The sequence below is a fragment of the Equus caballus genome, chromosome 9 (genome assembly GCF_041296265.1).
Source record: "Equus caballus isolate H_3958 breed thoroughbred chromosome 9, TB-T2T, whole genome shotgun sequence".
Classification (NCBI taxonomy): domain Eukaryota; kingdom Metazoa; phylum Chordata; class Mammalia; order Perissodactyla; family Equidae; genus Equus; species Equus caballus.
This window is the reverse complement of record NC_091692.1, coordinates 27688151-27713422: the sequence shown is the minus strand read 5'-3', so window position 1 is coordinate 27713422 and position 25272 is coordinate 27688151. Positions and strand designations below refer to the sequence as shown.

At 45.2% G+C, this 25272-nt stretch overlaps 1 protein-coding gene across 2 annotated transcripts in view; it reads left to right on the top strand.

Moving 5' to 3' along the window:
• The first annotated feature begins 20216 nt into the window (after positions 1-20216).
• The window catches only part of LYN (LYN proto-oncogene, Src family tyrosine kinase), a 113894-nt gene continuing 108838 nt past the window's right edge, over positions 20217-25272 (top strand). Inside the window, exon 1 of one of the 2 annotated variants that reach the window (XM_023648591.2) lies at positions 20217-20532. The gene's annotated coding sequence lies outside the window, so the exon portion shown is untranslated. The remainder of the gene's footprint in view (positions 20533-25272) is intronic. The other variant, XM_023648590.2, reaches the window with a different exon arrangement.

Below are 25272 nucleotides of genomic sequence, written 5' to 3'. Positions count from 1 at the left end.
GGAACAATCACCACAGTCAGGGCACCTAGCACACAGCAAATGCGCAACGATAACAATGTGGAATAAATGTGAGAATCGAAAAGAGATAATGTGTGCAAATACTTCAGCGCGTTGCCTGAAGAACGCAAAAACTTCTGCAACAACACGTATTAGCCCAGAGAAGAATCAAGAAAAAAAGGCAGTAGAGAAAAAGAAATAAATGGCAAGTTTTATTATTCCTATTTATAGATATATAGGGTAAATGACTAAGGAGGTGTAACAGCATAAGTTAAAAATCGGAGGAACTGTAACCCTTTTCCTTTGGACAAACCTTTCCATATCTTTATATTGATATGCTAGATTACGCAAAACATCATACTTTCCTTTTATTTCATTTGGTGCACTGGAGAGACATCCAGTCTTCAAACTCAGCTCTTCCTCCTGGAGGTGCATTTGCAATTCCTCCTAAATCTCAGTGAGTCATCCCTCCTCTGCTACTACAGCACAAAGCAGTTGAGGGGGGACCAGGAGGGTTGTATTTCCCCCAGGGGATTGTTCTCCTTTCCCTGACCAGCTCGAGCAGTCTGAATGCTGCTGAAAGTTTTACCCCATGCAGTCTGGAGGCATTCATACTTTGACTCTGAATTAGACACAGTAAAAAGAGTTTGAAAGGTCAAAAACAGAATAGTTCCTCTTTCTCTACCAAAAGAAAGCATTCCTCTCATTTCCCTGTATTTTCTTCTTCCTCTTCTCCTTTGACATCATCTATTGAGAATTTCCCATGAGCCAAGCCACGCTGCATCCTTTATGAGTTGTGTCTCATTTAATTCTCACCCCCGTCCTATGAAGTCTTGTCCTTTCTATTTTAACGATCAGAAACCAAGGTTTAGTGAGTTCACTAACTTTCCCAAGCTTGACCTCTGCTTGAGGGATAACTGATCCCCTATCTCCCCCAGCTGTGACCACTCTACCTTTCCTTCACCCCACACTTCCCAACCCCCACCATCAAATTCCAACCTCTCAATCCACAGGAACCAGCAGCACGGCAGTAGTTCCCTACGGCATCTTTATATCCTGCCCCTGCTAACAGTGGTCAGTGACTCTCAGAGTTCATTAAGCGAAGTTGTAACCTCCATATTCAAGACTGCACTATCTGGCCTCAAGCCGCCCTGTCTTCTTTATTTTCTAAACTTCCCTCAACCCCTCCCCACAGCTGACCCATTTTTCAAACCTCCTTCCCCAGACATTACGCTCCCTACACACACACACACACACATCCCTACACACTTCACTGGGCACACAGACATGTGTCTGCATGCACACAAACCTCTACACACAGATATAACACACACACATCCCCGCAGACCCCCACTCCTGCATAAACACACACAGACATCCTTACACACAACACACCCCTATACACACATCCTTACCCACACATGCCCCTGAGCACAAACACACATCCTACACACACATATGTCTTTACCCATACTCACACCCAGCACATCTGTGTACACACAGATCTCTATACACACATACTCTGCTACATACTCACACCTCTACACACATTCAAATTCCATTCCTATACACGAGACAGGAACTAGCCTAACGAGACAGGGCCATCTGCAAGGCCCCTGGACTAACAAGATAAGGCCCCTAGCCAATCCGCAAGCTTGGAGGATCAGATAGAGACCACTAAGCTCCACGTTCCGCAGCCTCCCCACTCTCTTGGGCTTACACATGTGCCCTAGCACCCAGGAGTCCACTAAAGGTGACCCTAGCCCCATTACCATAGTACAAATCACACCCAGGGTGGAGAGCCAGCATGCCAATGATACATGTGTTGCCTGTAGTAGCATGCTACATGACAGTGCAGGTGTAAGCACAACCCCGCCTCTACATGCCATGACAAGGCCCTCCTCCCCAGCCTTTGCCTAATAAAAGCCCCACAATCCTGCTCCCTAAACAGCCGGTCACCTGCCCCTTTCCTTTCCGCACCGGCTCCCTCATGCCTGTCCTGTGCACAAGCTAATAAACTTTTACTTTCCTACTCCCGTTGTCTCTCTTGATTTCTATCCCTGGGGACAGGAACCCAATGTGCCGGTAACATATACACACCCCTAAATAACATGCTCTATATACACACACACACCTGCACGAACACACACACCCTAACACACATGCACAACTAGGCCAATATCTGAATATGGATGAAGAGTGGAAGAAACCAGAGATACATTTTACCATTTAACAATTTCAATGATGGAACTGAGGGAAATTTTCTTTCTTTGCTAATTTTTTTTTAATAACATGATTTGGCAGTAAATATATATTGAGAGGAGAAAGTTCATTTCAGGTAATGTAATTGAATTTTTGTGCAGAGGAGACATTTAAGCAGCCTAATAAGACTGTGTCAGTAAGTGCAATTTATGGGGCTGGCCCGGTGGAGCAGCGGTTAAGTTCCCACGTTCCACTTCTCAGCGGCCCGGGGTTCGCCGGTTCAGATCCTGAGTGCGGACATGGCACCGCTTGGCAAAACCATGCTGTGGCAGGCGTCCCACATATAAAGTAGAGGAAGATGGGCATGGATGTTAGCTCAGGGCCAGTCTTCCTCAGCAAAAAGAGGATTGGCAGCAGTTAGCTTAGGGCTAATCTTCCTCAAAAAAAAAAAAAAGTGCAATTTAAAAAAAGAGGAAGAATTCACCTTCGTGTGTCTTTGTTTTGCTCTTCAAAGGGTTGTGGAATTGAAAGCATGGAATTTGCTTTACTGCATCTCAATGAGAAAGTGTTGCCATCCCTTTTTATGTGAAGCTGTTAGTCTTCCTTTTCTTCTTCTTATTCAGTTACTGGTGAGTTTTTGCAATACACCACTTTTGTATGGCTCAAGGGCTAAAGAGGTTTTTTCAGTTGAGCAAGTGCTTTCCCAGCTTTGCAAAACAGAGATTCAATCAAGAGATATCTTCCTCATACCATTTATTATCAAGAACTTAAGAAGGAGGAACTCCCAGAGGTTTCGAGTTCAGATAGAAGGCTGGGCTTGCTTCTGCTTAGATGTTCTGAGTTATCATCCTCTGCATGTCTACAGGTAAATTTCTCTCACTTCGAAAAGAATGATAGCAATACCTTTATATTAGCACGAGGATAGCTTGTCATCCTCAAATCTATGTGTTTAATATTTATGAGGCGAAAAGTACCATGCACAATAAAACCATTTCCGACGTGACAAGTTTTACAGTGAGTCATGGGTCTGCCCAACCAGATAAATGTAACAGGACATCCTGTAGCCGCTGTGCAGTTTTTCCAATGCCTTCAATTTTTTCTTTTTTCGGCTCTGCACGAGATGTAAAGGCAACCAGACTTTAACCAAATACTAAAATATGTTATAATTATAGTTGCAATTAATTGTGTACCAAAGGAGAATTTTAAAGAGACTGCTAGAGGACTATTGTATCTAATAACATCCCTGCAAAATAGATGTTTATTTTAGAGCACAAATCCCCTTCCTATTGATCTTTATTCATCGGTACTCTCCTCTCCCCCTCATTCTTGCTCTTGCCATGTGTCTGGTTTTGGCTATTATTTTTGCTTTTTTTTACCGGGAAATGAGGAACTTCTCTGAAAGGCCAAAGGAAATATAATTTTGTTTTGGTGACATGCTATTTTGTACAGAGTTCCCATACCACTTTGAAATGATTTTATATTTCTTCCCAACGGAGTGGAGAAAGAATCATCAGATCAAGTAGACAGCAGCAGACTAGGCCACCCATGAAATGGCTGAGGATTCACAAGGACAGAACAAAAGTCAGTTAATATGTAAAAAAAGGATGAACAATGAAGAAATCAACAAATTATTATTTAGGTTATACTTAAAGTACAAAATGCATGTTTTCTTTACCTAATGATGATGACAATGACCCTTAGTAAACATTAACAAAATAAGTTGTATTTGATTTTCACAGATGTCCTCAAATTTCTTAAGCATCGTATTCCATACTGAGAAGTTATAGTCCAATTCAAGTTATAACAGAACTCAAGTTACAACCCAAAGGACAAAAATGTAATTCATTGAACTTGATCAAACCTTTAATTGTAGATGTTAATATATTTACACAAAGGTAACGTATGACTTTGACAATTATTCTTTCTTGCCTCTTACCGGCGGTGTGATATCGGGCACACTGCCAAGTCTTTCTTTCCTCATCTGCAACCTAGGGATTAACAATACCAACTGCAAATCATTGCTGTGAGAAGTCAATAAGACAATATACAGCAAGTGTCCTGCTTAGCACATAACAAAAATGAAGCAGGTGAGGAGTGCAGAAGGGACCACCAGCTGTGGAGTCAAGACTGTGTTTCATCCTGGAACCACCAATTTACTCATTTAATGTTGGACAAGGATTTTCTCTTTCCTGCACGTCCGTTCCCTTATAGTGAGATGAAACAAAGAGAAACATGGGAAGCCCCCAGGACACTCCTGGCCGGTAGCAGGCAGCTACTACATTCCGGTTTCTGCTCCTTCCTGGCCCTCTCATTCTTCAGCTATAACATTAAAGTGAAAAATAGCAACAAAACGTGATGGAGTTTTACTGGGAGAGAAAAGAAGTAGTATTCTTGCCATATATAGATGATTTCAGACTATAAGAAGAATGGTAGCATTCCCCAAAATAGATCATAGTTTTATACATATGAAGCATATATTAAAGATAGGTGACGTCTGAGAGGTTTTGTGTGGCAAACGTGGAACAATCATGTACAGAAAGGTTCAATTAATAGTTACGGCCTTCTGGGCGGGCCCCGTGGCCGAGTGGTTAAGTTTGCATGCTCTTGTGGGTTGGGATCCTGGGTGTGGACATGGCACGCTCGTCAGGCCATGCTGAGGCGGCATCCCAAATAGCACAACCAGAAGGTCTTACAACTAGAGTATACAACTATGGACTGGGGGGCTTTGGGGAGAAGAATAAAGAAAAAAAAAGATTGGCAACAGTTGTTAGCTCAGGTGCCAATCTTTAAAAAAAAAACAACCCTTAAATAAAAAGAGTTTTTATTTCCATTTTATCATTAATCCTATCCCAGTCCATTAACCAGTTCAACATCATTTATGTTAACTAAACCACTGTTTCTTGATTAGTGCAATGTAAGGTGTGCAAGATGTGTAAATTAATGGAAAATCTGGAAAGAGAATCCAGTTTTCAGAGAGCTCATTGCATCTTTGAATTCCCCTGCTTCTCCACAGAGGAGCTCTGTCAATGACTGTCTCGGGTTTAAAACCTGCTGCTCGGCAAATCCAGCCTGAAGCCTACAGCTGCTTCCAAAGGGAGCCTTCTTGGCGCCCCTGCCCCCCATTTCTTATTCCTGTTTCCAGACTTAAGTCACACTTATGTCATAATCCAGGCCATACACATATGTACACATATACATACACATATACTACAATTAAGGTCTCTTCAACTTCATTTAATAAATTGTCCTAAAATTGGAATTTTTTTCTCAGTCTGTCTTTAGCCTAAGGTAGTTGATTACTATAGCTTAATTAGTTCTCAATCATTTCCTGAACCCATTTCTTTGCACGTTTCCCTTAGGATTGAAACTCAGGTCCTGCCAAAGGAATAAGTAAAAATTGAAAAATGATTTCACACAACCATCTTCCCTCCCTCAGGACATGCCTTCTGCAGCCGTGTACTCAGTAGCATTCTAACCTTCAGGTTCAGATCCCAAAACGTCCACATGTAGAGGAACTTTAGATTTATGGTTGGTTTTCTTTCTTTCCATTGAACAGAAGCATCTAGTCGGACTGGTTTACGAAAGCTCACAATAGCTGGTGAAGATTTAAGCTCCTTAATACAAATGATCTTCTTACCACTTCTTTTGTACACAGATGCCCCTCGAATGATTTTCCTTATTGAAACAAAAAGCTGCTTCCGATTGTCCCAAGCACAAATTCTGCTTCATACTGCTCAGCTGATCAGGTGAATTATTTTCTTAGGTTAAAATGCCCTGAATGGGCAATGAAAGTCCTCAGAGTGTTACTGTCAGAAGCACAGAATCTCAAACCTGGAAGTTATTGTAGATGCTATGCAGACCAACCTCTAAGCTCAAAAATGAGGAAAGCAAGCTTTCATAGCTAATAATAGGTAGAGCTGGGGCCTAAACTGAGATTTTATAATTCCCATATAATTCTTTCTATCAAATAAAGGTTATTTTTCTCTCCAGCTGACAATCCAGAGAACTTAGGCTTTATTGATGCATAAAATCATTTTGTTTATAAAATGAATTTGTGATACACTGAAAAATTAACTCATCTAACAAACATTCATTGAGCATCTTCATGTGCCTGGCACTGTGCTAGGCACAGGAATATGAAGGTGAGTGAGACACTGTCCTCAAGTTAAAGAAGCTCAGGGTCCTCTGACACCTGCCTGTGGGACACTGACTTGGGATGCGGCCATCTGCCATCTGCGTTTGAGGCAGAGAATGGACAGATGAGGCGGGTCATCACTGAACAACGGCATGTAGACCAGCAGGATGCACCCTGGTTCTTGCTCAGAGGACCTGAGTTGAATCCCAGCTCCCCAGTCACTAGTTATGCGACCCTAAACAAGTCTCTTAATTTCTCTTTGTCACACTTTCCTCATTTGTAGAATGAGGGTCGGAGTAGCATGTCAGTGTGGTTTTCAGGGCTAAATGACATAAGACATGTAATGTACCTTGAACAATGCCTAGCACTCAATAAATGTTAGTTACTTTCTCTATTGTTGAAAAGCAGGGGTGTAAATCACACCTACCCTCTGTACCTCAAAGACTTCTTATAGGGGCCGGCCCAGTGGCGCAGCGGTTAAGTTTGCATGTTCCACTTCGGCTGCCTGGGGTTCTCCCGTTTGGATCCCGGGTGTGGGCATGGCACCGCTTGGCAAGCCATGCTATGGCAGGCATCCCACATATAGAGTGGAGGAAGATGGGCACAGATTTTAGCTCAGGGCCAGTCTTCCTCAGCAAAAAGAGGAGGATTGGCAGCAGATATTAGCTCAGGGCTAAATCTTCCTCAAAAAAAAAAAACAGACTTCTTATAAAATTGAATGAAATAATGCATTCTAAAATAATTTTTTTAAATGTTCTTATTATATTTCTTTTACCACAATATTATCACAACTACCCTCTTACACCTCATTTCTTTCCAGTGAGAGCATTCCAACCACTTGAACAAAATCCATCTGTGTGGGCCCACTACCCTCCAAAAAACATGAAGACCAGAGTAAGAGGTAGGAGTTTAGACCAGGGAAGAAGTTATGTTTCTGTGTGCCTGACCCCATCTCCCTTGGTTCAATGTTACTTTTCATTCAGTAAGCTCCAAGAGAGTTTAGGTAGTAATTTTATCTTATCTCTAGTCTTTAATTTTATTAAGATTTTGTTTTTATTTTTTGTTTATTTCCCATGGAGTTTATTGAAAGACCAATCCCTATTTGTAAAAAAGATATAGTTAATATTAAGGTTAAACTTTGGTAGCATGTTGAATTATGTAAAATTGCCAATCTTCAACCATTTTTGATGTGTAAAAATGGCAATTTGATACAGTTAAATCTGATATTCTATTCGAGAGCAGTGATTATGGGAATAAAGGAAAGACACTCCCATGAAACACATTTAGCTATACAGCAGTTTGAAAACACATGCCTGAGGGTAGCTTATAGCAAATCTCCCAAACAATCTATTTGTGATGAAACTAAGCCCAGTGTCTAGAGCAATGCTGCATAGAATAATGGAGGCTGTACCGGCTGGGAACTAGAAGATGTAGCTGGTGGTGCCAGCCCTGCATCAAATCAGCTGAGTGCCTGAGGCCCATCACTGAAGCTTTCTGAATCTCACGCCCAGCAGAAGCCGAGAGGGCATGACTATGCCCTGTGCCTTGGAGTCCAGTAAGAGGGGTCCAGCCCCATTCTCTACATGGTAAAGGCTCTGCTCCTGCCATGCCCTGCCTTTCCATAGTGGGGTCTGGACCCACTTCCAGACCATGCTCCAAGGACCACAAACCACAGAGGCCCTGCCTATGTGCCCCTGGGTAGATCAGATGCTCAGGTCTCCTCCCATAGGGAGGATAGCATTGCAGCATGTGCTCTTCCCCACCCCAGGCTGAGGGGTGGCCAAGGGACAGCTGGCTGTGGGGACGCAGACGGCATCTGGATGTATGAGTTAGGAAGGCCACACTCCTGCATGCAAGGCTGCTCAAAGTGAGGGGCAGAAGGGGCGAGAAGAGGAGGTGGCTTTCAGCCAGCCCTTCTGGTATTGCCACACCCTGATGCACAACTTCAAGGAGTCTGAGAATTCTAACTTCCCAAGCCCTTTTGACCTTTGTGATGGTTAGTTTTATGTGCCAACTTCACTAGGCCATGGTACCCAGATATCTGGTCAAACACCAGTGTAGAGGTTGCTGTGAAGTTTTTTAGATGAGATTAACATTGAAATCAGTAGACTTTGAGTAAAACAGATTAACCTCCATAATCTGGGTGGGCCTTATCCAATAAGGTGAAGGCCTTAAGAGTAAAGACTGAGGTCCCCTGAGGAAGGAGGAATTCTGCCCTCAGACCGCCTTCGGACTCGAGCTGCAACATCAGCTCTTCCCTGGTCTCCAGCCTGCTGGCCTGCCCTGCAGATTTGGGACTTGCCAGCCTCCATAACCGCATAAGCCAATTCCTTAAAATAAATCTCTCTTCTCTCTCTCTCTACATAAATACATATATACAATACATATATATACACACACACATATATATAGTCTATATATTATATGGATATTGATTATATTCTGATAGTGATTATATTAGTATATTAATTATATCATATTGATTTTGTTTCTCTGGAGAACCCTAGGTCATATTTTACTTAACTGTTGCTTGACTTCTATAGACTAGATATATTTGACATACATTATTTGGGTCTCCATTTGTACTTTCATAAGAGGTCCCACAAATACTACGGCAGAGCCTGAATATGTCTGCAGTTCCCACTTTAGGGGATACAGAAGTCCTAAATAGGAGTGCTTTAGCCAAGTGTAGCTAGCACTATACTAGGTGTTTATTGCTATAAGATGGTCAAATGTTGACATTAAAGCTACAGAGGAACGTATGATGGAAGGAGGTGGGAAGAGGCAGGACGGTGCAGTGGGAAGGCCATAGGCTTGGGTAGCTAAACCTAAAGTCAAGACTCGACTCTGTTACTCACTGGCTGTGAGTGGTCTGTGTGATCTTGGAAAACCTCCTTAACCCCTCAGTGACTTAGTCTCATCGAATATAAAACAGAGTAAACAGCATATGCCTCAAACATTACTGTGAGAATTATATATATGATCTATATAAGTCACTGGCCCAGCTCCTGAAGCCGATTGGGAACTCAAGAACTGTGTTAGTTTTCTAGGGCTGCTGTAACAAAGTACCACAAACTGGTGGCTTAAACAACAGACATTGATTGTCTTATGGTCCTGGAGGCCAGAAGTCCAAGATCAAGGTGTTGGCAGGGTTGGTCCTTTCTGAGACTATAAGGAAAACTCTTCTCTGCCTCTCTCCTAGCTGCTGCTGGTTTCCTAGCAATATCTGGCATCCCTGGCTTGTAGATGCATGACTTGAATCCCTGCCTTCATCTTTACATGGCATCTCCCTGTGTGCAGGCTTGTATATCTGAGTCCAAGTTGTCCTTTTTTAAAGGACAGAGTCATATGGAATTGAGCTCGACCCTAATGACCTCTCTTAACTGGATCATCTGCAAAGACCCTGTTTCCAAACAAGGTCACATTCACAGGTACTGGGGATCAGGACTTCAATAACTTTTAGGGGGACACAATTCAACCCATAACAACAAATAATAGTAGGTTTCTCCCGTGAACCAAAACAAAACGTTGCCTCTCTGGGTTCCAACCTCTTATTCCATACTCTTCATTAGGCGAACTCACTCTGAGTACCTGCTGCTTATATGTCCTGCCCTTAGTGCCTGGAGTAACAACAATGACAAACAAAAACAAAGCCAAGAAAACAGTGCTACACAAGAAAAAAAAATTCTGTAACTATGTATGGTGACAGATGTTAACTAGACTTATTGTGGTGATCATTTCACAATATATATAAATATCAAATCGTTATGTTGTACACCTGAAACTAATATAATGTTATATGACAATTATACCTCAATAACAAAACCCAGGCCTGGATCCTCCTTCAGAAGTTCACGGTCTACTGTAGGAGCTCCATGCAGATAAATAACAATATTAGAATAAAGGTATAAAGTGGCAAGTGTCAACAATAACTAGAGGTAACTTTCCATAGGATTTCAAGTGGGGAAGAGATACAATGAATCTGAAGAAGGCTTCTTTGATGAGGCGTCACTTGAACTGGTCCTTGAAGGATGGGTAAGAATTAGCCATGTGAAGATGGAGGGAAAGGGGAGCATGTGAAAATAAAAACAGAGTTATCTGTCAGTGTGGACTAAGCCACATAAAAATATCCTCAATGTCGTGTGTACTCAAAGCGTTAGTTGACCTGTTCCTCCTTCTACCTTGTCTCCCACCTCATGCCATCACTACTTTATGCATAGATTAGGAAAATGGGGTTACTTTACTGCCTTCACTGTACTTGTGTGAGCTAGATGTGACTCACTTTACATAGGAGCAAACAGTCAAATTAAGTCTAGTTTCCCCTGTAATCACAGAAGAACCTCTTCTGATATCCCTGGGTCACATAAGTGAGCAATTCAGTTTCAAAATCCTATTAGTTCAGTGAAAACTCTCCCACTGGGTGGTAAGGTAAATAAATACTGTCTTAAATTCCAACTTTCCTAATGCAACTTTTTCCTCTCGTAACTTTGAATCCTACCTACAATCAGATCTGAAGAATCCGTAAGAACCAAATACTCTGTCTCACAGGACAGTCTATTTTTATTCCCAGAGTTTAACAATAACTAATCAAAATAAACAGGACTTCCGAGGGATAGACACACATAAACTATTTAGATCAACAAAAAGACACACCCAGCGGCAGAGAAAATCATCAACCAACCCTGGAAGGAACTCTACCTTTAGAAGGTGGTTGAGGTTTTATGGAGTGACCTGTAAGAATACTCTGCCTTGTCAGGACTTTTCTAGAGGTGGAGGTAATGATGGAAAATGACTACAGTGAAGCCATAGAGGTCTCCCCTGACACTTCAGTTGGGCAAAAGGCATCACTAGCTTGTTGGTCTGACACGCTCTTTGAGGATAAGCCAATGGGGTTCATACTAAAGCACCAACAGCTTTTCACACATAATTAGAATCTATAGATTCCTGTGAAATCCTTCTCATCTTACAGCAGTGGTGGCCATGTGTGTACAAGAAGTGGTAATAACCACATCGCGATATCAGGCTGGCTCTACAGAGAACTGGCAAATTCAGTCGACGCCTCCTACCAGGGCAAAAAACAGAAGTTGCATTTGAGGCTAAATTCATTGAAAGGCAGCTTTGACTGAGAAACAATATCCAAAATGGTCATCAAACTAAATACGTACATACATAAAGATGATACAACATCGGTCAGCGCAAACAAAGAATGTTACATAATGTAGAATTGATATCAACTTTACATAAACATCCTCCTCTGGCTATGTCTTCACTCCACAGCTGTTTTCAGAGTGCTTGTGAGGATCCGATTCAGCACGCCCTCTTGCTTCTGGCCCACAAGGCGGTACTCAGAGAACAGAATTATGGGCTGACTGAAAGGGTCGGTAGATGAATGAGAGGTGGGTGATAGCATTAGCTAGGCCCTGAAGAGCCCCTGACAGTTCACGATGAAAGGTTATGATGGACAGTTCTACCAACATAGAGTGACATAAAGCTCTGGGAGGGAGGTTGGGTATGTTTTCCTCCTGGGAAAGCAGTGCAGACATCCATTGCATCACTTTCATGCTCAGGATTTAAACTATTTTGCTGTCATGTCTATGACAGTGGCCAAGGCAGCAGCACAGTTCCAGGGGCCTCAGACACAATGCCCTGCTAGCACCATGCAGCACCAAGCACTAACACGAGTAGCTGGGTTTTCTCTTTGACAGCTGGTCCCAAGTGCATCTCTCAGCAACTCAGCTCCTGGGTCCAGGAGTCTGGACACCCACACACTTTAGCCCCTTCCTGGAGCTCAACGGTGACATCACTGCGCTATGAGGAGCATCTAAGTCTCAGCGCAACTCAAGGTCCCCAAACCAACTTGACCATGAATACTTTTTCCATGTAACCCCTATTAATATTTAATAAACGTTTTGAGAAATTCTGCTTTGTGGTAGTTTATGCATAAACAATATTTTACAAAAATTATTAAAATTTTTCTATAGCCTGAAAGGGTTTCTATGATTTTCCTTTTTTATTTATTAATGTCCTGGTATCTATAACCATTTGAGCTAAAGTCACCCTTTTTTGCTGTTAACACAGGTTTGATTTTTTAATCCTTATCTTTTATGCACACATACGCATATGTACATGCGACTCTCTTAAAGACAGAGAGGTCTCGGGGTGGGGGCCCTGGGTGAGGTGGCTGTTGCTAGGACAGCCAGTTTCTAGGCCAGGGATGCTGGACCCCCTCTAACTGAGGTGAACCTCTGGCATGTGCAGTAGAGAAGGGATCGGGGGAGAAGGGAGGGAATGGGGTCAGCCCTGTCTCTAGGAAGGACAAAAACCTCTACTAAGGTCAGACTCCAAGCCCTGAGCTGGAAGAAGCAGGCGAGCCGGGCTCAGGCCTCCAGCCACAGGCCTAGGACCAGAACCCAGCCTGAAGGGCCAGCCCTCCTCCCACACACACTCAGGTTACACAGGCGGCCTCTGCTCTCTGGAAAGTGAGGAGGAGCAGAGCTAAAAGAAGGTGGAGTAGAAAGCATATCGCGAGAGTCCGGAAGCACTGCAGCTGAGCATTCGAGGTCCACACTTCATCTGTGTCCACGGCCCAGCCCACTTGAGCAGGATGCCTGCCCAGTTTCTGAGAGTGGGGTTGATGGCCTCTGCTCACCCTTGGAGACAGGCCCCCCATCCATCCTCTGCCCCTCTTTGTTAATTGACTTGTTTGTTGCTGTTAACATTAAAGGGGATTAGTGGAGCTGCATCTTCCAGAAGGAATTAAACAATATAACCAGCTTTCAAGATCAATGTCTGCATGTGCACCCCTGGACTCCTGGAGCAGCAGGCCAAGTTTGCCCCGCGGCGGGGTGGGGGCAGGGGGCGCCTGGTGGTGGTGATGAGGGGGATGTCTCTTTCTGCAGCCCTTTCCAACCCGGCGCCTCACACAGGCTCCAGCCTCTGCTTACATAATACACTCATTTATTTCCCCCCAAGGCCCACCTTCCTGCATAATGTCCTAGGCACCACATGACCCTTGCCCCTCCACCTTCGTCCAAACTGCCATAGTCTTAATGCCAACAGTCCTTAAGAAAGCTCTCTGATTAAACTACCTCATGAAGCTGTTCTGAAAATCAAGTGGTTTTTATGTCCTTTTTCTTGATCCTTGCCACTTGTTTTTCTAAATTTCTTCTATCTCCTTTCCCTGACACAATCCAATTCCAGAAAGTTCTTTTTTTTCAAAAGTCATAGGATATGCCATTTGGCAACCATCACAGTAATAAGTGATTCAGGCAAGAATCATCAATGGATGCTAATACAAGTGGGTAAAAGTTTGATGAAGAGCAGGAAAGAGTATCAAAGTATCACACTATAAGATACTGATTAATTATAAAAGTAAAAATAATGATTTTAAAGTGGAGAAACTAGGCAGACACCTCCTAAACCAAGTGACCCAAGTTGACCTCACCAGCAATGAGAAAATGGACCCCCTGTGCCTCCTGATAGCCACACTGAGAAGAACACAACAGCACTTCACTATAGTGATGCTCCTGACAAAAATGCACAGCCTGGATCTAATCCTGAGGAGATAGCACATAAACCCATATTGAGAGAAACCTACAAAATAACTGGTTGGTATTCTTAAAAAAATGTCAATATTGTGAAGCACAAAAAAGACTGAGGAACTGTTCTAAATTAAAGGACGACTAAGGAGACATGAAAACTAAATGCAAAGCACGATCTGTGATTTTCTTTGGCTAGGAAGTATAGTTTTGAGACAATTGCCAATATTTGAATCTGGCCTGTAGATTGTGCTGTATGAAGGTTACCTTCCTGTTAAGAGAACGTCTCTGTTTTAGGAAAAACAACCTGAAGTATGGAGGGCTAAAGGAGCACCACCTCTGCAATGTACTCTAAAACAACAGTTCTGAGAAACTTATAGATGGAGCACAAATATGGTTAAACCTTAACAGCTGGAGAGTCTGGCTGAGGGATATATGGTGATTCTTTGTGCTATCCTTGGAAGTTTTATTTAAGTCTGAAATTATGAAAAGCTAAACACGTGTTCCTATTTACCCTGAGATCGTCTAAAAAACAGGTTGGCACCTCTAGAATTAGAACTGGGGCAGGGCAGCCACTGCGTCCTGAGACCAGCTTGATTTGAGGGGCTGGGCAGCCTTGCTGATGATCAGAAGGTGGAGACAGAGGGGAGGTGGTGCTGGGGCTCCGCCCTCAGAGAGGAAACACAAATGAAGTCACAAGCAATTCTCCCTCGTACCTTCTGGACATTCCCTGGGAGACCCCAGAACCCTAAACTCCAACTACATGAGGCAATTTTTTATGCATGCTTCACTACTTTGGTCTACTGTAATTACCATGAAGCACAATCTTGTGTACCACTGAGTGATTTGTTGTAAATTTGATAAGATTTCAAACCTAATTATGTGGTTGGTGTTATTCCCATTATTATTTGGCTCAGTTTGAACAATTTCTTGTCCAGTTAGCTTGGTTGTTCCTTTACACTATATGGTAAAAGAACTGAAAAGGACTCTGCTTAGATTTAGCCCTGCTTGCTTCCGGGCACACTGTGCTGTTTCTGTGGTTTGTCAGGCTCAGAAGCCCGGACTTTGCAGAAGGCACTGTAATCTAAGGGTGCGAGCTCGAGCTGTGATATCGTCTGACAGAGAGAACTGGTTTCGAATCCAGCATGTGCCACTCCAGCAAGGCGAATTTGGGCCATTTTCTTATCTAACAAATGTAGAAAGTAAAACCTGCTGGTTGTGGGGGTTGGTTGGAGGCTTTAACATCAAACGACCTGCCCGGTTCCTGGGTGGGAGTGGTGACCGAAAGCCTCAGAAATCAACCTCTTCCCCACGGGCTCTGGACGAACCGACACTCTCGCTTCTCTCTGTAATGCACGGCTCCAGCCCTCCAGCAAAGTAAACCTTCTCCTCTGGGCAATGCTCACATACTTTTCCAAAAGCCAGCAGTTTTGATGTCAACGTGCACCTGCTATTACAAATAGGCGATTTTATTATATAGAAACAAAAAATACGAGAGCAAAAGTTGTTTCCATGTAAGCTAAGTTCAATATTTGGAAGCAGTCACAGGTAAAATGGTAAAAGCCAACAGCTGCATTGAATTAGGTGTGAGTGAAGCAGCTGTGGAAGACAGGAGATTGTGGGTGAGATGGCTCTGCTTCCACAAAGCTGTAACTGGAAATCAGGGAGGTGTCACGGGTGTGGTTTAGGTAGGAAAGACGGCCCAGAATGCTACGTAAGTGATTCCGGCTCAGAGAAAACCCCTGCATTACACGAGAGGTTGGCAGTGAATGAATGAACTTGAGGTTGAAGTTCAAGTGAAATGTTGAAGGCACATTCACATCATTTTTATGATTTCCCCACTTTAAACAACATTTCTGATTCATCAGCCCCAAGTGTGCAGATGAGAGGCCTGCTAGCCTGTTTTTCGTTTGTTTGGTGAGGAAGATTGTCTCTGGGCTAAGATCTGTGCCAGTCTTCCTCTATTTTGTATGTGGGATACTCCCACAGCATGGCTTGATGAGAGGCGTGTAGGTCGGCACCAGGGATCCGAACCCATGGACCCTGGGCCACTGAAACAGAGTGCGTGAACTTAACCACTATGCCATGGGGCCGGCCCCCCACTAGTGTATTTTATTAAGATCCCTGGTGATCAGGAGAAACCTATCTAGCAAATGTGGCCCATGTTCTCCCAGGGTGTTTAGTTGGGGCTCTTTCCCAACGGTTCCCAATCTTGGCTGCTCATTTGTACCACCTGGGGAGCTTCAGAATCTCTGATGATTGGGTCTCCCCTCAATCCACCCCCCGGGCTTTGATTTAATTATCTGAGTAGGGCCTGGGCAAGTGGTTCTGACGTGGCCCAGGATTGAGCAGCACTGCTCTTTCTTATTTGCTACTTGGGCTTCAGGTGTGTGTCCATGTTTGTGAGAGTCAGATGGAGAGCCTTAGCCTCCACTCTGCCTCTCCCCACAAAGCCAGCCAGGGGTCTTGTGTAAACAGTCTGTAGGAGTCCCTGAGTTGCCCTGAGGATTCCGAAGGGCAGCTTCCAGAAGAGGGACAGAGGCACCACGGACAGTCTACACCATGGCAACGTGATGGGCTGCAGATTATATGGCGAGGTGGGTGGGCTGAAAGGAAAGTGTGTGCCAAGCATGACCAACTCGGCTGTAAGTGCCAGGATCTGTGAAGGTCTGTGTTGAAGGAGAATTTCCTTGAGATCAGGGGTTTTGTTTTCCTACCAGTGGAAGATGGGATGTTCTTACGCACCGTCAATTTCTGTGGTAGTTTTTTGGTAGTTATGATCTATAAAGTGCCACAAACAACGAAGCAGTTAACGCTGACCATTGTTCCTAGGAGGAACACAGGGTTAGGTTGCTGCAAGCCTCTGGACACCACATTTTCATCAATTGATTGATAGATAACCTTGTTTTAGGTGTAAATCTGTTTAAAGACACTTTGTCTATTGTTGATTCACTAAGCTTACTGACCACACTCATGCCTGAATGAAGCTGATCTAACACACGTATTTCTCCATAAGGTAATCTCCATAAGGCAATCACAGCCTTCTTAGGACACTTGACAGCACTTCAGCACTACGCTTGGGGGCCATTTTAAACAGTGGAATCACCATCAAAAAGCACAAAAATGCAAAAAACATGGCACTAAATAGATCCCCCAAAGGACACGTTGATAGAACATGAGCTAAAACAAGAAGGCGGAGCATCACCTCATCTGACCTCAGCTGGGAAGGTGTACATGGGGAGACTCAAATATTCACCTCTGTGCTCATGTCCATGAATGACTGTGAAAGTGCTGCAAGGATTGATTATGCGGTTACAAATAAATTTTAGTGAGTAGGTGAATTTGCAGATACAGAATCTGAAAAAAATGAGGATCGACTAGACAAGGTTGATGCCATTTCCACTACTTCCTCCTTGTGTCCTTCTCAGTCACATCCCTCACCTCTTCAAAGCCTGCTTACCCTGTCAAGGGGTCTTTGTTAATTTTCAACCTCCCCCTGATCATTCCCTCCCGTGCTCAATTCTCAATAGAGAATACTGTTGAGACAACTCAGCCCCTCAATCAATGAACCAATCAGTCAATACTAAGGAAGTATTTTAAAGCACCTAACAGAACTTTTGAGAGGTACAGCAGGAAAGAGACAAATACAAGAAGCAATGCCTTCCAAACAGGGGTTACTATTTATTCACATGAAACGAAGGCCAACAATGCTAACAAGTACCTAAGTCTAGTTTAAAATGCCTGTTGCACACTGTTAAGTGCTCTAGATACCTAGAAAAGAAGGCTACCAATGAGGGCTTTACCTACAACTTTTCTGGGCCATGCAACTTTCATGGGACTTTACAGAGGAAGGAGAGATACAGAGAGAGGGTGGAGGAAGTATTCAGGATATATGAATACAGCCTGAGATGTGGGAAGGACAATAGTTTTTTTCTTTTCCAAATAAGAATAAAGAGATGAACTCAGCTAGGATGCTTGTGTGTGAGGAGGCAGAAGTGGCGTAGCCGGGTGCAAGCCCAGCTCTTTCTGATGATGCTTTGTTCCTCACGCCAAGAGGCATTTTACCAAAAACACTGGCAGGATATTCCAGATCGATTGACCAACACCAAACATTCCGTATCCTATTCTTATTTGCCACATGTATCCTTTTAGCCAGGATCTCGAGGACTCACTGGCAACAGGAGATGTTTTAAGTTAGGGCCAATACATTTGAGAGGTCATCCTGAAGAGAAGTCCAGGGAACAGGCCCCCTGGTAGTGAATCACTCCGCAGGATCTGTGACAGATTTCACCCGCACTTTCGACACCTTCCAACAAGTAACCCACCCCTTCCTCTTCAGCAGGAAATTAACCAACTACACACCACTGAACATCATAGGTATAAACCACCTTACTTCTTTTTGTTTAAGGCAGAAGTTTGCAAACCTTCATCCTCTGTTACCAGGAATAGTGACTGCTGTATGGGACTGTATTATGTGGTGTCTGACTCGCCCACTGGGCTGTGGCTGCAGCCTCTTTCTGTGGGGCCAACCTCTTAATAACATGGTCAATAAAAGGTAACCCATCTGAAGTGCTTAGGGCAATGTCTGGCACCCAATAGACCCTAAAGTAAGTATTTGCTGCTATTAACACAAATACCAAATCTCCTACAAAGTGCTGTTTATTTCCTTGTAAATTCTCCAGCGTGGTGCAGTGCTGGCATCCCAGTGAGCAGAATCTTGCTTAGAACAAGTGGGCATCCACAGTGACTGAGGCTACTATTTTTTTCTTTTTTTTTTTTTTTTTTTTTTAGATTCTGGGTATATATATATATTTTTTATTAATGTTATGATAGATTACAACCTTGTGAGATTTCAGTTGTACATTTTTGTTAGTCATGTTGTGGGTACACCACTTCCCCCTCCGTACCCTCCCCCCACCCCCCCTTTTCCCTGGTAACCACCGATCAGATCTCCTTCTCAATACACTAATTTCCACCTATGAGTGGAGTCATATAGAGTTCGTCTTTCTCTGACTGACTTATTTCGCTTAACATAATGCCCTCGAGGTCCATCCACATTGTTGTGAATGGGCCAATTTCGTCTTTTTTTATGGCTGAGTAGTATTCCATTGTGTATATATACCACATCTTCTTTATCCAATCATCAGTTTCTGGGCATGTAGGCTGGTTCCACGTCTTGGCTATTGTAAATAATGCTGCGATGAACATAGGGGTGCAACGGACTCTTGAGATATCTGATTTCAGGTTCTTAGGATAGATACCCAGTAATGGGATGGCTGGGTCATAGGGTATTTCTATTTTTAACTTTTTGAGAAATCTCCATACTGTTTTCCATAGTGGCTGTACCAGTTTGCATTCCCACCAACAGTGTATGAGGGTTCCTCTTTCTCCACAACCTCTCCAACATTTGTCGTTCTTGGTTTTGGATGCTTTTGCCAATCTAACGGGGGTAAGGTGATATCTTAGTGTAGTTTTGATTTGCATTTCCCTGATGATTAGCGATGATGAACATCTTTTCATGTGTCTATTGGCCATATTCATATCTTCTTTTGAGAAATGTCTGTTCATGTCTGAGGCTACTATTATATCTTGGATTTTTAAGTGGCACTAACTGAGTTGGAATATGAGCTTCAAGACGCAGCTTATTCTTTCAACAAACACTAGTTAGGCACCTGCTGCATGCCAAGCTCTGTACTGCATGTGGGGATGCAGAGATAGTAGGAATGACAGAATAACAGTGCTCATTACTGGGTGTTCGGCACGGTGTGAGCCCCTTACAGAAGGCATTTCATCCTCCCAGTAATCCTACAAACTAGCCATCCTTATCTCCATTTTCCCAGGAAGAAATAGAAGTTTTGAAGAATTGAGTGCTTGCCAGGGCATTAAATCCACAGCCACCAGCTCGCATCAATACCCTGAACACCCTCGTGTACACCCTTCAGGAGCTTACTCTGTAATGAGACCCGAGCATCAACTCGGCACATGAGATTCCCTGTCTAGAGAACTCCGAATGTGGGGGGATCAAAGCGCGTCCCCTCTGCTGCCAGGGGCACAACACCTCCTAACACCTTGGGGAGGAGGCTGGAAGGGAAAGCAAGGAGGCGTGAGAAGTTTCGTCGACGCGCTAAGACGCGAAGGCTTCAGAGGATTTCCGTGGAAGAGGTCCGTATCTGCCTGAGAATGTTGGGCCCGAGGCAGCTCCACCCTCCCAAGCTGCACACTGGGACGCCAGGTTCCTCTGCCTTCAAAGCTCTGCGCGACGGCCACACGAAAGACCCAAACCTTGGGCAGAGGCCAAACGGTCACTTCCCCGCCCTCCGGGCGCAGTATGCAAATCCGAGCACCAGGAAGTAGCTGGGACCTCTCGGCCGAGCCCAGCGACAGCCAGTTCCTCTCCCGCCGCTCCGGGCCGCCCGCCGCTCGCTCCCCGGCCGTGGCGCCCCCGGGCCCGACGCGCCACAGCCTCTAGCCCGCGGCAGGCGGGGCGGCCGCGCCACCCCGGGCCCCGCGCCCGCAGCCCCCCGCCGCGCGCCCTCCTTCCCCGGCCCGCAGCCCCTGCCCACGCGGGGCCCGCTGGGCCGCCCCGTCGCGTCCCCAGCTCTGAACTCAAGTCACCGTGGAGCGCCGCCGCCGCCGCCCCGCAACTTTCACCGCGAGCTGGTGAGTCCCGGGCGCGAGGCCGGCGGTGGGCGCCGGCGCGGGGCGGAGCGGGCGGAAGCCGCGGCTGTGCGCCTGGCCGGAGTCCTGGGCGCGGGGCCGGCCCTGGGCCGGGGGCTGGGGGTCGGCGCGGGCCGCGGGAGCGGGGGGCGCGCACGGGCGCCTGGCCCCGGCGGCGAGGGCACCCCGCAGCCCTGCGCCTGTGGGTGACCTGGCCCGAGTGAGGACGCGGGGGCGCGCAGCTCCGCAGGTGTCTTCCCCCTGGAGCGCACAGGGGCGTGGCGGGAGCTGCGGGCGCGGGGGCGGGCGCCCCGCGAGTCCCTGTGGCGCGGACCCGAGGGCCGGATGCTGTCCTCGCTCGGGCCACTCCCGGCGCCGCGGGGAAGCCCCTCTCCACGCGGAGCGGGCGCGCGGCGGGGATCCTGGAGGGGACTCCTCGGGTCGCCCAGTCTGGTCTCCTCGCCGGGCCGTGGGTCCCCAGAGGTGAGGGATGGGGCTCGGGCCGGCCCTCCCCCAGGCCCGCGGGCAGCAGCCCTCCTCGGTAGCGCCGGCAGCAGCGTGACGTCGAGGGGCTGCGAAGGAGCCTGGTGCTCACCCTCCCGCTGAGCTCGGCGCCTCTCGGCCTGCGGAGGAGCAGTCCGGTGCCCCGCCGGCCGGCGGAGAGGAAGCGCGAGTTATTTTAAGAATCAGGGGTTGCCTTTCCTTCGCCTTGGGGGAAGGGTGTTAGCGTCAGTTTCCACTTTTCTGCGTTATCCTGGCGACCGTGGCGACTGCTGGTTGCTGGACGTTTATAACGTTCCTTCTAATAGCCGGCGTGGTTTTGTGATTGTGTCTTCATTTTTTTGTATATCCACGCGTGTGTGTGCATGTGTCTTAATTACTCCCAATCCACCCAACTTCTTTGCCATCTCAGAAACTCGAGTTGAATTCAGGCCTTGCAATTTCCTAACCGTGTGTGAACTTGATCTTATTATTGAAATTCCCTGTTTGGGTTTCCTCATCTCTAGGAGAATATATCTACCTCCTGAGCTATTTATTGCACTTAAAGCCCCAAGCACATACTAGGCATTCCATAAATGGTGCTGTTGTTGTTGTTTATTGCAAATAATTCTGTCCATAAATCGAGATTTATGGTTCTTTGTAATTTGTTGCTTATAAACCTAAGACTACATGTCCAGTTTAGCCACCTGACCTTACTAGTAAATCTGCTTAATAAATACACCAGGGATTTGCTGTCCCAAAGCAGGCCCCACAAGTCTCACTCACCCTGAGAACTAGCCAGCAAGGATGCTTGACTGATTTTTGACTTGTTGGCTGCCCCCAGCCGCCTGCAGGGTTCAGGAGGGCAGAAGCATCTCCTTAAGCACTGAAGGAGCGCAGGAGCTGACTAAGTACCAAAAAGTCCCTCCTGACATGGTGAGCTCTGGTGGAAAAGGGTGGGATTCGTTGTCACTGGTTCTCATTTGGGGGTGCAAGGTAAACATCTTGAGGCTTGAGGAAGTTTAATTTGATTACAAGAGGCTTTTGGTGACTGGGCCTTTTTGGATGGAGAGTGCGGTGACCACTTCCTGAGTGAAGAGTACAAGGCAGCCCATGTCAGAGAAGGGAAGGCAGGAGCAAAACCTGAGTTTGGGTCTCTTCCACCATTTACCGGAGCTGTGATTTACGCTAAGTGACTTGGGCCGTTTATTCAGCCAACATTTCCTTCATAGCAGTAAGCAGAGTTATATTTTGATTTGTCTGCCCGTGTATAGTCTATATTCACCACTACAATGAAGGCTTCGTGAAAACAGCTTTCTCTGTCTGGTCCAAAACGCTAGACCCCGTGCCTGTCGCGTAGTCAAGATTACTTAGAAGAAGGAATGAAAATCTGCTCTGATCCTGGTCCTGTGCAAGGTGGAAGAATAGGGCTGGCCTCTAAAGCATTTGCAGCCTGCTGTCCCCCACTTCCTGGTTTCTAAAATGGGGATTTGGGGATCTCTTTTGGATTGTCAGTGTATCCCTGCTGTAGTGTTCTAAGTGGGAATCTCCATTCAGCCCTGGTTACTCTGCTGTACCACTGGGAGAGAGGTCTTCATTTGGAGTAGTAAGAGGTAGCCTGCAAAGGTAGTTTGCCCAATCAAAAAGACCCACTTTGGGGCCAGCCCAGTGGCGCAGTGGTGCACACATTCCACTTGGGCAGCACAGGGTTCGCTGATTCAGATCCCAGGTGCGGACATGGCACTGCTTGGCAAGCCATGCTGTGGCAGGCGTCCCACATATAAAGTAGAGGAAGATGGGCACAGATGTGAGCTCAGGGCCAATCTTCCTCAACAAAAGGAGGAGGATTGGCAGCAGATGTTAGCTCAGTGCTAATCTTCCTCAAAAAAAAAAAAAGATCCACTTTATCTTAGAGTCATTGGTGTTGCAAAGGTATGTGGAGAATTTGTGATCTCCACTTCCCCGCCAATGGCATTCTTTCAGCAGAAAAGTGGTCCAGCAGTTTGTGAATCAATGACTTTCAAAACCTTTTAGTTCTATCATATTTGTGTTAAAAAATAAGTCACCAAAACATCTGAGACGCCAGTTGGTTCAAGTGAATATATGGAGTTGTAATTTAACAAAATTAAACTATATTATCCATAAACAAACCTGTATTAATTTTAAACCTGTATAAATGAGAATATAATGTGTACATGTTACTGTTACAGCTCACTCACACTGCTGACCTGAATGACCTCTGTGTCCTCAGGCGTGGATAGTATTAACATTGAAAGTCACCACAATCATTAGTTGGGACATTGATAAGTGACACGTTGATGGCAGAGAAGGCCTCAGACCTCTCCAGGGTTCTTCCTGGTGATGATGGTGCTAACACCTGTCATTTATCCAGGGCTCTGAAGCCTTCCTGAACTCTGATTTCATTTAATTGTCTCATGGCCCCCCAGGGTAGGCAGGGGCAGCCACAGAGAAAGAGGGTCGGTGTCATGTCCAAGGTCACAGGCCTGGTTAAGTGACATCGTTGGGCGGAGTAGGTGTGTGTTCTGGCTCCAGCTTTAGAGCTTTTCCCACTTTTCTCCCTTTGGATCTATAGTAGGTACTCAGTTACTTAAAAGCAAAGAAATTAGTTTTTCGTTTAATAAATATTTTTAAAGCAGGGGATCACAAGGTAATTTTCTCCTATCACCTGGGAATTGTGTGACCTAAGGGGCAAATGAGCAGGTGCACTGTGAAGCAGGACACTTAGGTGTATTGAGGAGATGAACTTTGGTGCCTTTCAGCACTGCTTCCTGCCTGGGGAGGGAGGAGTTCTGATAACTGCCAAGGTGACAACTATACTGGCTGCATTCAGAACAGCTCTAGCGACTGCCGTGGGGGCTATCAGGTGCTTACTAGTTAATATAGAATTGCTCAAGAAATACTTTGCAAAGGGATTCCCTCCAGCCTCTGCTAGCAATGCCTCCCTGTGAATCCCGGGGGCCTCCTTGTGTGGTTGTGGTAACAGTGAGAGCATCAATGGAGGTAAAAAGTAAAGTAAGGAGACAGGGTCCATAGGATTAAAACGTGTGTGTTTACCGAGCACCTGTGATAACCAAGGCACTGTTATAGGCCCACACTCCTCCGATAGATCACATTGCCTCCTGTCTTTTAAGAATGGTGGTGAAGAGAGGGACGTGGAAGAGGAAGTTGTTTTGTTTTTTTTTTCGGTCAGAAATATTGAAAGATTTCTTACAGCTCCCTAGTTTCCTGATACTTAAATTGTGAAATATTGAGTTCACTCTATCATCATTTCTAAAATTTATTTGGAGTAAGTTCCCATTTGAGGGAGAAGTCCAAGTATAGCAAGTAGTATGGATATCTGCCAGTTGAAGAGTTAGAATTTTTGAAACAGGCCAGTTTAAAGACTTGGACTTTCTTCTAGATAGCCTTGGCTTAAGTGAGCTGGAAGTGCTCTCTTGTAATGTAGAATAGCAAGTTTAAATAATTACTTGGGATGATGTGTGACAAAGGCTCCTCCTGCTGACAAGTTGCCGGGCCTGGAGTGGCCTCTGCTCTTCATTCCTGGGCTGCTGCTTCAATCTCATGCTGGACTTCACTTTCCCTTAGTCCTGAATAAGCTGTCCATACTCCGTATTTGCCACAAAGTTATTTCTTGAAGGTTAAATTTAGAATCAAGTGATAGTTTTCATTTGTATAGCACTCTTCCAAAGTGTTGATTATTTAACTGTGCTTTATTTCCTCAGCGTATTTCCAGTCTCCCTTGTCTGGCTGCCTGCTCCAACTCTTTCCTCACCATCTTACAAAGCCTTCAAACCATGAATTGACATGATGAGAGCTAATCACTTATGGGAATAGATTATTGGTTAGTCTTATTGCAACTGTGTTCATTTTTCATAATGCTAAAATGTATAAATGATGTTCCATAAAATTACACCACTAGGGGTAAATTTACAGAATCTGAGTGGGTGTTTCTTAATGGTCTAGGCTCCATTCTTGTTAAGTTGTAGGACACTGGGAAGAAGTCCCCATTTGTTTAGCTCAGAGGGTCTTTTAGTCTGTGTCATTTCCTTTTTACAGTTCACAGTTCAAAGTCAAATATTGCTGGGCCTGCCCACAATCCCACCTTTCAGGGAGCATCTAAGGTCAGTCTACTACTCTTCATTGACTCCAAGCCACGCTGACTGGAAGCTCTTTGCCAACACCCCTCTCCAATTCTCCTTCCTCTCTCGGTACAGCGCTGGGGGGAAGCTGTAATGACTTCTT